Here is a 13,564-nt window from a genome sequence, read left to right as displayed (position 1 = left end):
TTAGCCGGAAACTTAGTACATGTGTGAATACATAGACAAAACATAGTGTCCCTAGTATGCCTCTACTTGACTAGCTCATTAATCAAAGATGGTTATGTTTCCTAACCATAGACATGTGTTGGCATTTGATGAACGGGATCACATCATTGGGAGAATGATGTGATGGACAAGACCCATCCGTTAGCTTAGCATTGTGATCGTTACAGTTTCATTGCTACTGCTTTCTTCATGACATATACATGTTCCTCAGACTATGAGATTATGCAACTCCCGAATACCGGAGGAACACCTTGTGTGCTATCAAACATCACAACGTAACTGGGTCATTATAAAGATGCTCAATAGGTGTCTCCGTAGGTGTTTGTTGGGTTGGAATAGATCGAGATTAGGATTTGTCACTTCGTTTATCGGAGAGGTATCTCTGGACCCTCTCGGTAATGCTCATCACTATAAGCCTTGCAAGCAATGTGAATAATGAGTTAGTTGCGGGATGAAGCATTACAGAACAAGTAAAGAGACTTGCCGGTAACGAGATTGAACTAGGTATGATGATACCGACGATCGAATCTCGGGCAAGTAACATACCAATGACAAAGGGAACAACATATATTATTATGTGGTTTGACTGATAAAAATCTTCGTAGAATATGTAGGATCCAATATGAGCATCCAGGTTCCGCTATTGGTTATTGATCGGAGATGTGTCTCGATCGTGTGTATGATACGTCTCCAACGTATCTATAATTTTTTATTGTTCCATGCTATTATATTATCCATCTAGGATGTTTTATATGCATTTATATGATTTTTGGGACTAACCTATTAACCTAGAGCCCAGTGTCAGTTTATGTTTTTCCTTGTTTTTGAGTTTTACAGAAAAGGAGTACCAAAGGGAGTCCAATGGACGTGCCAATTTTTAACGATTTTTTATGGTCCAAAAGAAGCCACCGGAGTAAAAGAGTTGGGCCAGAAGAGTTCCAAGCCATCCATGAGGGTGGAGGGCGAGCCCTACCCCCCTGGGCGTGCCCCCTGCCTCGTGGACGACTCGGAGACCGCCCCTGACGTGAGACCTACGCCAAAAATTCCTATAAATACAGAAACCTCCAGAAATAAACCTAGATCGGGAGTTCGGCCGCCGCAAGCCTCTGTAGACACCAAAAACCTCTCGGTAGGCCGTTCCGGCACTCTGTCGGAGGGGGAATCTATCACCGGTGGCCATCTTCATCATCCCGGCGCTCTCCATGACGAGGAGGGAGTAGTTCACCCTCGGGGCTGAGGGTATGTATCAGTAGCTATGTGTTTGATCTCTCTCTCTAGTGTTCTTGGTTTGGCACGATCTTGATGTATCGCGAGCTTTGCTATTATAGTTGGATCTTATGATGTTCCCCCTCTCTACTCTCTTGTAATGGATTGAGTTTTCCCTTTGAAGTTATCTTATCAGATTGAGTCTTTAAGGATTTGAGAACACTTGATGTATGTCTTGCATGTCCTTATCTGTGGTGACAATGGGATATTCACGTGATCTACTTGATGTATGTTTTGGTGATCAACTTGCGGGTTCAGTAACCTTGTGAACTTATGCATAGGGGTTGGCACATGTTTTCGTCTTGACTCTCCAGTAGAAACTTTGGGGCACTCTTTGAAGTACTTTGTGTTGGTTGAATACATGAATCTGAGATTGTGTGATGCATATCGTATAATCATGCCCACGGATACTTGAGGTGACATTGGAGTTGTTGGAAATATGCCCTAGAGGCAATAATAAAATGGTTATTATTATATTTCCCTGTTCATGATAATTGTCTATTATTCATGATATAATTGTATTGACAGGAAACCGTAATACATGTGTGAATACGTAGACCACAACATGTCCCTAGTGAGCCTCTAGTTAACTAGCTCGTTGATCAACAGATGGTCATGGTTTCCTGACCATGGACATTGGATGTCATTGATAACGGGATCACGTCATTAGGAGAATGATGTGATGGACAAGACCCAATCCTAAGCATAGCACAAGATCGTGTAGTTCGTTTGTTAAGGCTTTTCTAATGTCAAGTATCATTTACTTAGACCATGAGATTGTGTAACTCCCGGATACTGTAGGAGTGCTTTGGGTGTACCAAACGTCACAACGTAACCGGGTGACTATAAAGGTGCTCAATAGGTATCTCTGAAAGTGTCTGTTGGGTTGGCACGAATCGAGACTGGGATTTGTCACTTCGTATGACAAAGAGGTATCGTCTCTGGGCTCACTCGGTGATGCTCATCATAATGAGCTCAATGTGACTAAGTAGTTAGTCACGGGATCATGCATTATGGAACGAGTAAAGTGACTTGCCGTTAACGAGATTGAACGAGGTATTGGGATACCGACGATCGAATCTCGGGCAAGTAACGAACCGATTAACAAAGGGAATTGTATACGGGATTGCTTGAATCCTCGACATCATGGTTCATCCGATGAGATCATCGTGGAACATGTGGGAGCCAACATGGGTATCCAGATCCCGCTGTTGGTTATTGTCTAGAGAGCTATCTCGGTCATGTCTGCGTGATTCCCGAACCCGCAGGGTCTACACACTTAAGGTTCGATGACGCTAGGGTTATAGGGAAGATTCGTATGTGATTACTGAATGTTGTTAGGAGTCCTAGATGAGATCCCGGACATCACGAGGAGTTCCGGAATGGTCCGAAGGTGAAGATTTATATATGGGAATTCATCGTACGGTCACCGAAAATATTCGAGGGTATACCGGTATTGTACCGGGACCACCGAAGGGGTTCTGGGGGTCCACCGGGAGGGTCCACCTGCCCCGGAGGGCCTTATGTGCTGTAGGTGGAAGTGGACCAGCCCCTAAGTGGGCCAGGCGCCATCCCCCCTAGGGCCCATGCGCCTAGGGTTGGGGGTGGGGAACCCAAAGGGGGGCGCCTCCCTTGCTTGGGGGGCAAGCCCCCTCCCCCTTGGCCGCCGCCCCCCTCTTGATCTCATCTAGAGGGGCCGGCCCCTTCCCCCTTCTCCCTATAAATAGAGGGGTGGAGGGAGGGCTGCATTACCACATCCAAGGCACAGCCCCTCCCCTCCCCAACACCTCTCCTCCTCCACGTGAGCTTGGCGAAGCCCTGCCGGAGAACTGCCACTCCATCACCAACACACTATCGTGCTGCTGTTGGAGCCATCTTCCTCAACCTCTCCCTCCTCCTTGCTAGATCAAGGCGCAGGAGACGTCACCGGGCTGCACGTGTGTTGAACACGGAGGTGCTGTTGTTCGGCGCTTAGATCGGAATCCACCGCGGTCTGAATCGCTACGAGTACGACTCCTTCATCCGCGTTCTTGCAACGCTTCCGTCTCGCGATCTTCAAGGGTATGAAGATGCACTCCCCTTTCTCTCATTGCTAGTTACTCCATAGATTGATCTTGATGATGCGTAGAAAAATTTTAATTTCTGCAACGATCCCCAATAGTGGCATCATGAGCTAGGTCTATGCGTAGTTTCTATGCACGAGTAGAACACAAGTTTGTTGTGGGTGTCGATTTTGTCAATTTACTTACCACTACTAGTCTTATCCTGTTTCGGTGGCATCATGGGATGAAGTGCCCTGGACCGACCTTACACGTACGCTTATGTGAGACAGGTTCTACCGACTGGCATGCACTAGTTGCATAAGGTGGCTAGCGGGTGTCTGTCTCTCCCACTTTAGTCGGACCGGATTCGATGAAAAGGGTCCTTATGAAGGGTAAATAGAAATTGGCATATCACGTTGTGGTTTTTGGCGTAGGTAAGAAACGTTCTTGCTACAAACCTATAGCCGACACGTAAAAACTTGCAACAACAATTAGAGGACGTCTAACTTGTTTTTGCAGCATATGTCATGTGATGTGATATGGCCAAAAGGATGTGATGAATGAAATATATGTGATGTATGAGATTGATCATCTTCTTGTAATAGGAATCACGACTTGCATGTCGATGAGTATGACAACCGGCAGGAGCCATAGGAGTTGTCTTTATTTATTGTATGACTTGTGTGTCATTGAATAACGCCATGTAATTACTTTACTCCATTGCTAAACCGTTAGCCATAGTAGTAGAAGTAATAGTTGGCGAGACAACTTTATGAAGACATGATGATGGAGATCATGGTGTCATGCCGGTGACAATGATGATCATGGCGCCCCGAAGATGGAGATCAAAAGGAGCAAAATGATATTGGCCATATCATGTCACTATTTGATTGCATGTGATGTTTATCATGTTTTACATCTTATTTGCTTAGAACGACGATAGCATAATAAGATGATTCCTCATAAAATTTCAAGAAAGTGTCCCCCTAACTGTGCACTGTTGCGAAGGTTCATTGTTTCGAAGCACCACGTGATGATCGGGTGTGATAGATTCTAATGTCCGCACAGAACGGGTGTAAGCCAGATTTACACATGCAAAACACTTAGGTTGACTTGACGAGCCTAGCATGTACAAACATGGCCTCGGAACACAAGAGACCGAAAGGTCGAACATGAGTCATATAGAAGATACGATCAACATGAAGACGTTCACCGATGATCACTAGTCCGTCTCACGTGATGATCGTACACGGCCTAGTTGACTCGGATCATGTATCACTTGGATGACTAGAGGGATGTCTATCTGAGTCGGAGTTCATTACATAATTTGATTAGATGAACTTAATTATCATGAACTTAATCTAAAATCTTTGCAATATGTCTTGTAGATCTAATGGCCCACGCTAATGTTGCCCTCAACTTCAACACGTTCCTAGAGAAAACCAAGCTGAAAGACGATGGTAGCAACTATACGGACTGGGTCCAGAACTTGAGGATCATCCTAATAGCTGCCAAAAGAGCATATGTCCTAGATGCACCGCTAGGTGAAGCACCCGTTTTCCCAGCAACTCAAGACGTTATGAATGCCTGGCAGTCGCGTAGTGATGATTACTCCCTAGTTCAGTGCGTCATGCTTTAGAGCTTAGAACCGGGGCTCCAAAAGTGTTTTGAGCAGCACGGAGCATATGAAATGTTCCAAGAGCTGGAAATGGTTTTCCAAGCTCATGCCCGGGTTGAGAGATATGAAGTCTCCGACAAGTTCTACAGTTGTAAGATGGAGGAGAATAGTTCTGTCAGCGAGCACATACTCAAAATGTCTGGGTTGCACAACCGCTTGTCTCAGCTGGGAGTTAATCTCCCGGATGACGCGGTCATTGACAAAATCCTGCAGTCGCTCCCACCTAGCTACAAGAGCTTTGTGACGAACTACAATATCCAGGGGATGGTGAAAACCATTCCTGAGGTATTTTCAATGCTGAAATCAGCGGAGGTGGAGATAAAAAAGGAACATCAAGTGTTAATGGTCAATAAAACCACTAGTTTCAAGAAAGGCAAGGGTAAGAAGAACTTCAAGAAGGACGGCAAGGGAGTTGCCACGCCCGGTAAGCCAGTTGCCAGGAACAAGCCAAAGCATGGACCCAAACCTGAGACTGAGTGCTTTTATTGCAAGGGAAACGGTCACTAGAAGCGGAACTGCCCCAAGTACTTAGCGGATAAGAAGGCCGGCAACACCAAAGGTATATGTGATATACATGTTCTTGATGTGTACCTTATCAGTACTCGTAGTAGCTCCTGGGTATTTGATACCGGTGCGGTTGCTTATATTTGTAACTCAAAACAGGAGCTGCGGAATAAGCGGAGACTAGCGAAGGACGAGGTGATGATGCGCGCCAGGAATGGTTCCAAGGTCGAATTTATCGCCGTCGGCACGTTACCTCTACATTTACCTACGCGTTTAGTGTTAAACCTCAATAATTGTTATTTAGTGCCAGCTTTGAGCATGAACATTGTATCTGGATCATGTTTAATACGAGATGGCTCCTCATTTAAATCCGAGAATAATGGTTGTTCTATTTATATGAGAGATATGTTTTATGGTAATGCCCCACTGGTCAATGGTTTATTCTTAATGAATCTCGAACATGATGTTACACATATTCATAGTGTGAATACCAAAAGATGTAAGATTGATAATGATAGTCCCACATACCTGTGGCACTGCCGCCTTGGTCACATTGGTGTCAAACGCATGAAGAAGCTCCATGCAGATGGACTTTTAGAGTCTCTTGATTATGAATCATTTGACACGTGCGAACCATGCCTCATGGGCAAAATAACCAAGACTCCGTTCTTTGGAACAATGGAGCGAGCAACCAACTTATTGGAAATCATACATACTGATGTGTGCGGTCCAATGAGCGTTGAGGCTTGTGGTGGCTATCGTTATGTTCTCACCCTCACTGATGACTTGAGTAGATATGGGTATATCTACTTAATGAAACACAAATCTGAGACCTTTGAAAAGGTCAAGGAATTTCAAAGTGAGGTAGAGAGTCAACGTGACAAAAAAAATAAATTTCTTACGTTCAGATCGTGGGGGAGAATATTTAAGTCACGAGTTTGGTACGCACTTAAGGAAATGTGGAATTGTTTCACAACTCACGCTGCCTGAAACACCTCAGCGTAACGGTGTGTCCGAACGTCGTAATCGCACTCTATTGGATATGGTGCGGTCTATGATGTCTCTCACCGATTTACCGCTATCATTTTGGGGATACGCTTTAGAGACAGCTACATTCACTTTAAATAGGGCACCGTCTAAATCTATTGAGATGACACCGTATGAATTATGGTTTGGGAAGAAACCTAAGCTGTCATTTCTAAAAGTTTGGGGATGCGATGATTATGTCAAGAAACTTCAACCTGAAAAGCTCGAACCCAAGTCGAAAAAATGCGTCTTCATAGGATACCCTAGAGAAACCATTGGGTGTTCCTTCTACCTCAGATCCGAAGGTAAGATCTTTGTTGCCAAGAACAGGTCCTTTTCTGGAGAAAGAGTTTCTCTCGAAAGAAGTAAGTGGGATGAAAGTAGAACTTGATGAAGTACTGCCCCTCGAACCGGAAAGTAGCGCAGCTCAGGAAGATGTTCTGTGGTGCCTGCATCGACTAGAGAGGTAGTTACTGATGATGATCAATGTACTTCGGATCAAGGTGCTACTGAACTTCGTAGGTCCATAAGGACACATTCCACACCAGAATGGTATGGCAATCCTGTCCTGGAAATCATGTTGTTAGACAACAGTGAACCTTCGAACTATGAAGAAGCGATGGCGGGCCCATATTCCAACAAATGGCTTGAAGCCATGCAATTCGAGATAGGATCCATGTATGAAAACAAAGTATGGACTTTAACAGACTTGCCCGATGATCGGTGAGCGATAGAAAATAAATGGATCTTTAAGAAGAAGACGGACGCGGATGGTAATGTTACCATCTATAAAGCTCGACTTGTCGCTAAGGGTTACCGACAAGTTCAAGGGGTTGACTACGATGAGACCTTCTCACCCGTAGCGAAGCTGAAGTCCGTCCGAATCTTGTTAGCAATTGCCGCATTATATGATTATGAGATATGGCAAATGGACGTCAAAACGGCATTTCTTAATGGTTTCCTCAAAGAAGAATTGTATATGATGCAGCCGGAAGGTTTTATCGATCCTAAGAATGCTAACAAGGTGTGCAAGCTCCAGCGCTCCATCTATGGGCTGGTGCAAGCATCTCGGAGTTGGAACATTCGCTTTGATGAAATGATCAAAGCATTTGGGTTTGTGCAGACTTATGGAGAAGCGTGTGTTTACAAGAAAGTGAGTGGGAGCTCTGTAGCATTTCTCATATTATATGTGGATGACTTACTATTGATGGGAAATGATATAGAACTTTTGGAAAGCATAAAGGCCTACTTAAATAAGTGTTTTTCAATGAAGGACCTTGGAGAAGCTGCTTATATATTAGGCATCAAGATCTATAGAGATAGATCGAGACGCCTCACAGGTATTTCACAAAGCACATACCTTGATAAGATATTGAAGAAGTTCAATATGGATCAGTCCAAGAAGGGGTTCTTGCCTATTTTGCAAGGTATGAAATTGAGCTCGGCTCAAAGCCCGACCACAACAGAAGATAGAGAAAGGATGAGTGTCATCCCCTATGCCTCGGCCATAGGGTCTATTATGTATGCCATGCTGTGTGCCAAACCTGATGTAAAACTTGCCGTAAGTTTGGTACGGAGGTACCAAAGTAATCCCGGCATGGAACACTGGACAACGGTCAAGAACATCCTGAAGTACCTAAAAAGGACTAAGGATATGTTTCTCGTTTATGGAGATGACGAAGAGCTCGTCGTAAAGGGTTACGTCGATGCTAGCTTCGACACAGATCTGGATGACTCCAAGTCACAAACCGGATATGCATATATTTTGAATGGTGGGGCAGTAAGCTGGTGTAGTTGCAAGCAAAGCGTCGTGGCGGGATCTACATGTGAAGCGGAGTACATGGCAGCCTCGGAGGCAGCACATGAAGCAATCTGGATGAAGGAGTTCATTACCGACCTAGACGTTATTCCCAATGCGTCGGGCCCGATGACTCTCTTCTGTGACAACACTGGAGCTATTGCCCTTGCCAAGGAGCCCAGGTTTCACAAGAAGACCATGCACATCAAGCGTCGCTTGAACTCCATTCGTGAAAATGTTCAAGATGGAGACATAGATATTTGTAAAGTGCATACAGATCTGAATGTCGCAGATCCATTGACTAAACCTCTTCCGCGAGCAAAACATGATCAACACCAGAACTCTATGGGTGTTCGATTCATCACAGTGTAACTAGATTATTGACTCTAGTGCAAGTGGGAGACTGTTGGAAATATGCCCTAGAGGCAATAATAAAATGGTTATTATTATATTTCCATGTTCATGATAATTGTCTATTATTCATGCTATAATTGTATTGACAAGAAACCGTAATACATGTGCGAATACATAGACCACAACATGTCCCTAGTGAGCCTCTAGTTGACTAGCTCATTGATCAACAGATGGTCATGGTTTCCTGACCATGGACATTGGATGTCATTCATAACAGGATCACATCATTAGCAGAATGATGTGATGGACAAGACCCAATCCTAAGCATAGCACAAGATTGTGTAGTTCGTTTGCTAAGGCTTTTCTAATGTCAAGTATCATTTCCTTAGACCATGAGATTTTGTAACTCCCGAATACCGTAGGAGTGCTTTGGGTGTACCAAATGTCACAACATAACTGGGTGACTATAAAGGTGCTCTACAGGTATCTCCGAAAGTGTTTGTTGGGTTGGCACGAATCGAGACTGGGATTTGTCACTCCATATGACGGAGAGGTATCTCTGGGCCCACTCGGTGATGCATCATCATAATGAGGTCAATGTGACTAAGTAGTTAGTCACGAGATAATGCATTACGGAACGAGTAAAGTGACTTGCCGGTAACAAGATTGAACGAGGTATTGGGATACCGACGATCGAATCTCGGGTAAGTAACGTACCGATTGACAAAAGGAATTGTACACGAGATTGCTTGAATCCTCGACATCGTGGTTCATCTGATGAGATCATCGTGGAACATGTGGGAGCCAACATGGGTATCCAGATCCCACTGTTGGTTATTGGCCAGAGAGCTATCTCGGTCATGTCTGCATGATTCCTGAACCCGTAGGGTCTACACACTTAAGGTTCGATGATGCTAGGGTTATAGGGAAGATTTGTATGTGATTACCAAATGTTGTTCGGAGTCCCGGATGAGATCCTGGACGTCACGAGGAGTTCCGGAATGGTCCGGAGGTGAAGATTTATATATGGGAAGTCATCATATGGTCACCGGAAATATTCGGGGGTATACCGGTATTGTATCGGGACCACCGGAGGGGTTCCGGGGGTCCACCGGGAGGGTCCACCTGCCCCGGAGGGCCTTATGGGTTGTAGGTGGAACGGGACCAGCCCCTAAGTGGGCTGGGCTCTATCCCCTCTAGGGCCCAAGAAAATTACACAACGAGCGGATAACACCAGGGACCCAGCAGCTCACCCAGTTGTTTTTCAGTTTCAGAGACGGAGCTCAACTACGCGCTTTGCGGGGGCTGTGGCCTGTCTAGCCCACGCTTATGCTTTTATTAAGCTCATGAGGAGCCCAGTTGATATATTTTTTCTTTCTGAAATTGGCTAGCCCAGTTCTTTTTTTGGAGAATACCAAAACCGAGGCCTACTTGCTTTTCTCAGCCCTGCCGGGCTGCAAATCTTTCAAGACGAGGAGGGATGTAAGTAGTAAGAAATGGGCTTCCCCAGAAAACGGGCTATAAGTTGTAAGAAATGGGTTGTAAATTTTTAAACCAAAGCCAACCGGCAATTGCATTAAAATGTCATTTTTTCAGGAATTCTCTACTCTCTACTCTTATAAAAACCAAAGCCAACTGGCAATTACATTAAAATATCATCTTTCTCCCACAAGATAAACTACTCATACAAATGCATCTTCATGTTCCGTGCAACGAACGGGCATCTTGCTAGTTAAGATTCTAAATTTCATTCATTTTTTTGCGGAGAATTGTTTTTTGAATTTTATTTTGATATAATTTTTTGAAAATTATTTTTAACGTGACTCGGAATTTCATGATTAAAAGAGTTCAGACCCCCCCCCCCCGAAATATGCAAAATTTCGTTGAATTTTTTAGCAATGCCGAGAATATATGGTCTGTAATTTTAATAAAAAGAATATGGGCTTCAAATATCCTTAAGAATTAGCAAATGGGCTGTAAATTATTGAAAATAATGGCTAATGGGCTATATGCTGTTTTCCACAGATTTGGAGGCTGACTTCTGGGCCTACTAGGTTGACGATGACACTGTCCTAAATTTTCTTTTGACGCGTACGCAAGGCTTTGTCAACTTAGTTAACACACAGCAGTGACTGTTGGATGTCCATCCAACGGCCGCCGTGCTTCTTCAATCTCTGATCTTCCTGCTCCAGCCGCCCAAACCAGCACTGGCGGGACTGCCTGCTCCTTCCTCCCGTGGCTGGCTATGCTGCCGCCAGGCCATCCCTCTAACCACCCACACATCCTGTTATTTTCTGGCGACGTCAGCCTCACCCCTCATCCGACCAGTCAGCGCTCGTACTCCCCTCAGCGTGGGCATCCGCTGTGGTGGCTTCGCTGGCTCTGGGTGGTTCTCTTCCTGGGCCTCGCCCTCATCCACCGCGTTTGCGCTCTCGGTGCGGCAAGGTCAACAAGGTGAACAAACAACATCCATCAGAAGAGGCTGACAGCAGGGGCCCACACAGGGAAATGCCTCCTTATTACGTGCAAAGTAATGATTACTCCACCTGATAGGTGGGACCCACCGGAAGGGCCTCTGTATTTCGCGAAAAAAACGTTCCCCCCGCTGTCAGCTCAGACCCACCGGAAATGCCTCCTTATTACGCACAAAAAAATGAATACTCCCCCTGCTAGCTGGGACTCACCTTGGTGGGAGGCTGACTTGTGGGCCTAATAAGTTGACGGGGATGGAGGGCGTTATCAACTTAGTCAATATGAACGATTCTGGCTCCAGTGACCGTATGATGTCCATCCAATGACCGTAGTGCTTCTTCAACCTCTGGTCTTCGTGCTCCAGCCGCCCAAAGCAGCGCCGGTCGTGCCGCATGCTCCTGCCTCTCGTGGCCGGTTGTGATGCCGCGGAGGCCTCACCGCCCCCTACTACTCCCATCGCTGGCTAGGCCATCCCTCTACTCACCCACACCCCTGTTATTCTGCAGTGACGACAGCCTCACACCGCAGCCGAACCAGTGAACCCTCGTACTCCTCTTCGTGTGGGCATCCACTGCTGCGTCTTCCCCGGCTCCGCGTCATCCCCTTCCTAGGCCTCGCCGTCTTCCACCTCCGTGGTGCTCTCGACGCGGCGTGTCAATGTGGTCAACGACCGACTTCCATTGGAAGAGTACTGTACGAGGAGAGGCTGACAAGTGTGTCCACGGCAGCCGCAAGGAAGTGCCTCCTTATTACGCGGAAAATAACTATTCCTGCACCTGACAGCGGGGAACAATCGGACGGGCCACTGTATTTCGTGAAAAAAATGATTCGCCCCCTGACTACTGGGACCCACCAGCTACATCTTCGCACGCAAGGAAGTGCGTCCGGGAAAAAAACGATTCACCCCGTGACTGCTGGGACCCACCAGCTACATCTTCGCACGCAAGGAAGTGCGTCCAAAAAAAACTATTTGCCGCCCTGACTGCTCGAACCCACCTGCTACACCTTCGCACGCAAGGAAGTGCATCCGGGCCAAAAAAATGATTCGCCCCTGACTACTGGGACCCACCAGCTACATCTTCGCACGCAAGGAAGTGCCTGACAGTCGGGACCCACCTGGTCGAAGCGTACGTAGCATTGTCATTCTGGTCGCGAATGTGTACGTACATACTAGTGGATGTAGAGGCGCGCACGTGTCGTAGTAGAGGCGCGTACGTGTCGTAGTAGAGGCGTGCACGTAGCATGTACACATACGTACAACGGCCAATGTGCAAGAAAGAAAATACAGCCACGTATGTGTACATACGGGCGGGGTCTCGAACACCTACTCGTGCATACGTACAGCCGAGGCTCGTGTACATGGCTGGGTCAGAATGGAGAAACAGCGTCGTCGTCGTGTTCATGGGGAGCCAACCGGCTGGGTTGGAACGGAATGCATCGTCGTGTTCATCGGGAGGGCTTGGACGGAATAGGCGATGGAAATGAGGCCTGGCGTACCGCATAACGGAGGAAACGGCCTTGTGTTTGACAGGCCATGTTCGAAACGGGATCCTGTTCATCGGGATGGGTCTGGCGTACCGCAAAACGGAGGAAACGGACCTCCTATGGTCGAAACGGGGGTCCTATTGATCGGGAGGGGTGTGGCGTACCGCAAACGGACGAAACGGACTTGTGTTGGAGTGCTTCGGTCGAAACAGGGGTCCTGTTCATCGGGAGGGGTGTGGCATACCGCAAAACGGGACTCCACTGGATACTGTTCATCTCCACCGTCGACCTCCTCTAGCCTCCACGGGCTACCGTCGACCTCCTCCAGCCTCCACGGGCTCCTGGTCATCCAGCCTCCACCGCGCGCTACTCCATCGGCTACTATTCAACCACCCCTCCACGGGCACCCCTCGACCGTCTATTGTTCATCCAGCCATCCACGGGGTCGTCCTGTTCATCCAGCCCTCCACGGGGTCCTGTTCATCCAGCCGCAACCGGCTCGATCGATCGGGGTCCTGTTCATCCAAAGGCAACGCCACGGGGTCCTATTCATCCACCCCCACCGCTCACTGTTCATCCAACCCCCTCCCCCCCCCCCGCCCCCCCGCAATGCTCACTGTTCATCCAGAGAGGCAACATCGATCGGCTTTAGTTAGCAGCAGTAGCGAAGGAATCTCTCGATCAGGTTCAGTTAACAGCCATCGATCGATCGCTCGGGTTCAGCAACGCGTAGCCTGCAGTGCAATCGCTCGGGTTCAGTTAGAGCCAACGCCTCGGCCACACATGCGTACGTGTACGAGAGAAACGCGCATCGCTCGGCCCCCGACCACCCACCGTAACCTGGAACTCCCCGAAATTTTCCTCGCCCTCGCTTCTACCACGTTTTTTCCGTCATGGACG

Source organism: Triticum aestivum, chromosome 4B (genome assembly GCF_018294505.1).
Source record: "Triticum aestivum cultivar Chinese Spring chromosome 4B, IWGSC CS RefSeq v2.1, whole genome shotgun sequence".
In the NCBI taxonomy this organism is placed as follows: domain Eukaryota; kingdom Viridiplantae; phylum Streptophyta; class Magnoliopsida; order Poales; family Poaceae; genus Triticum; species Triticum aestivum.
Note: the sequence above shows the minus strand (reverse complement) of the source record.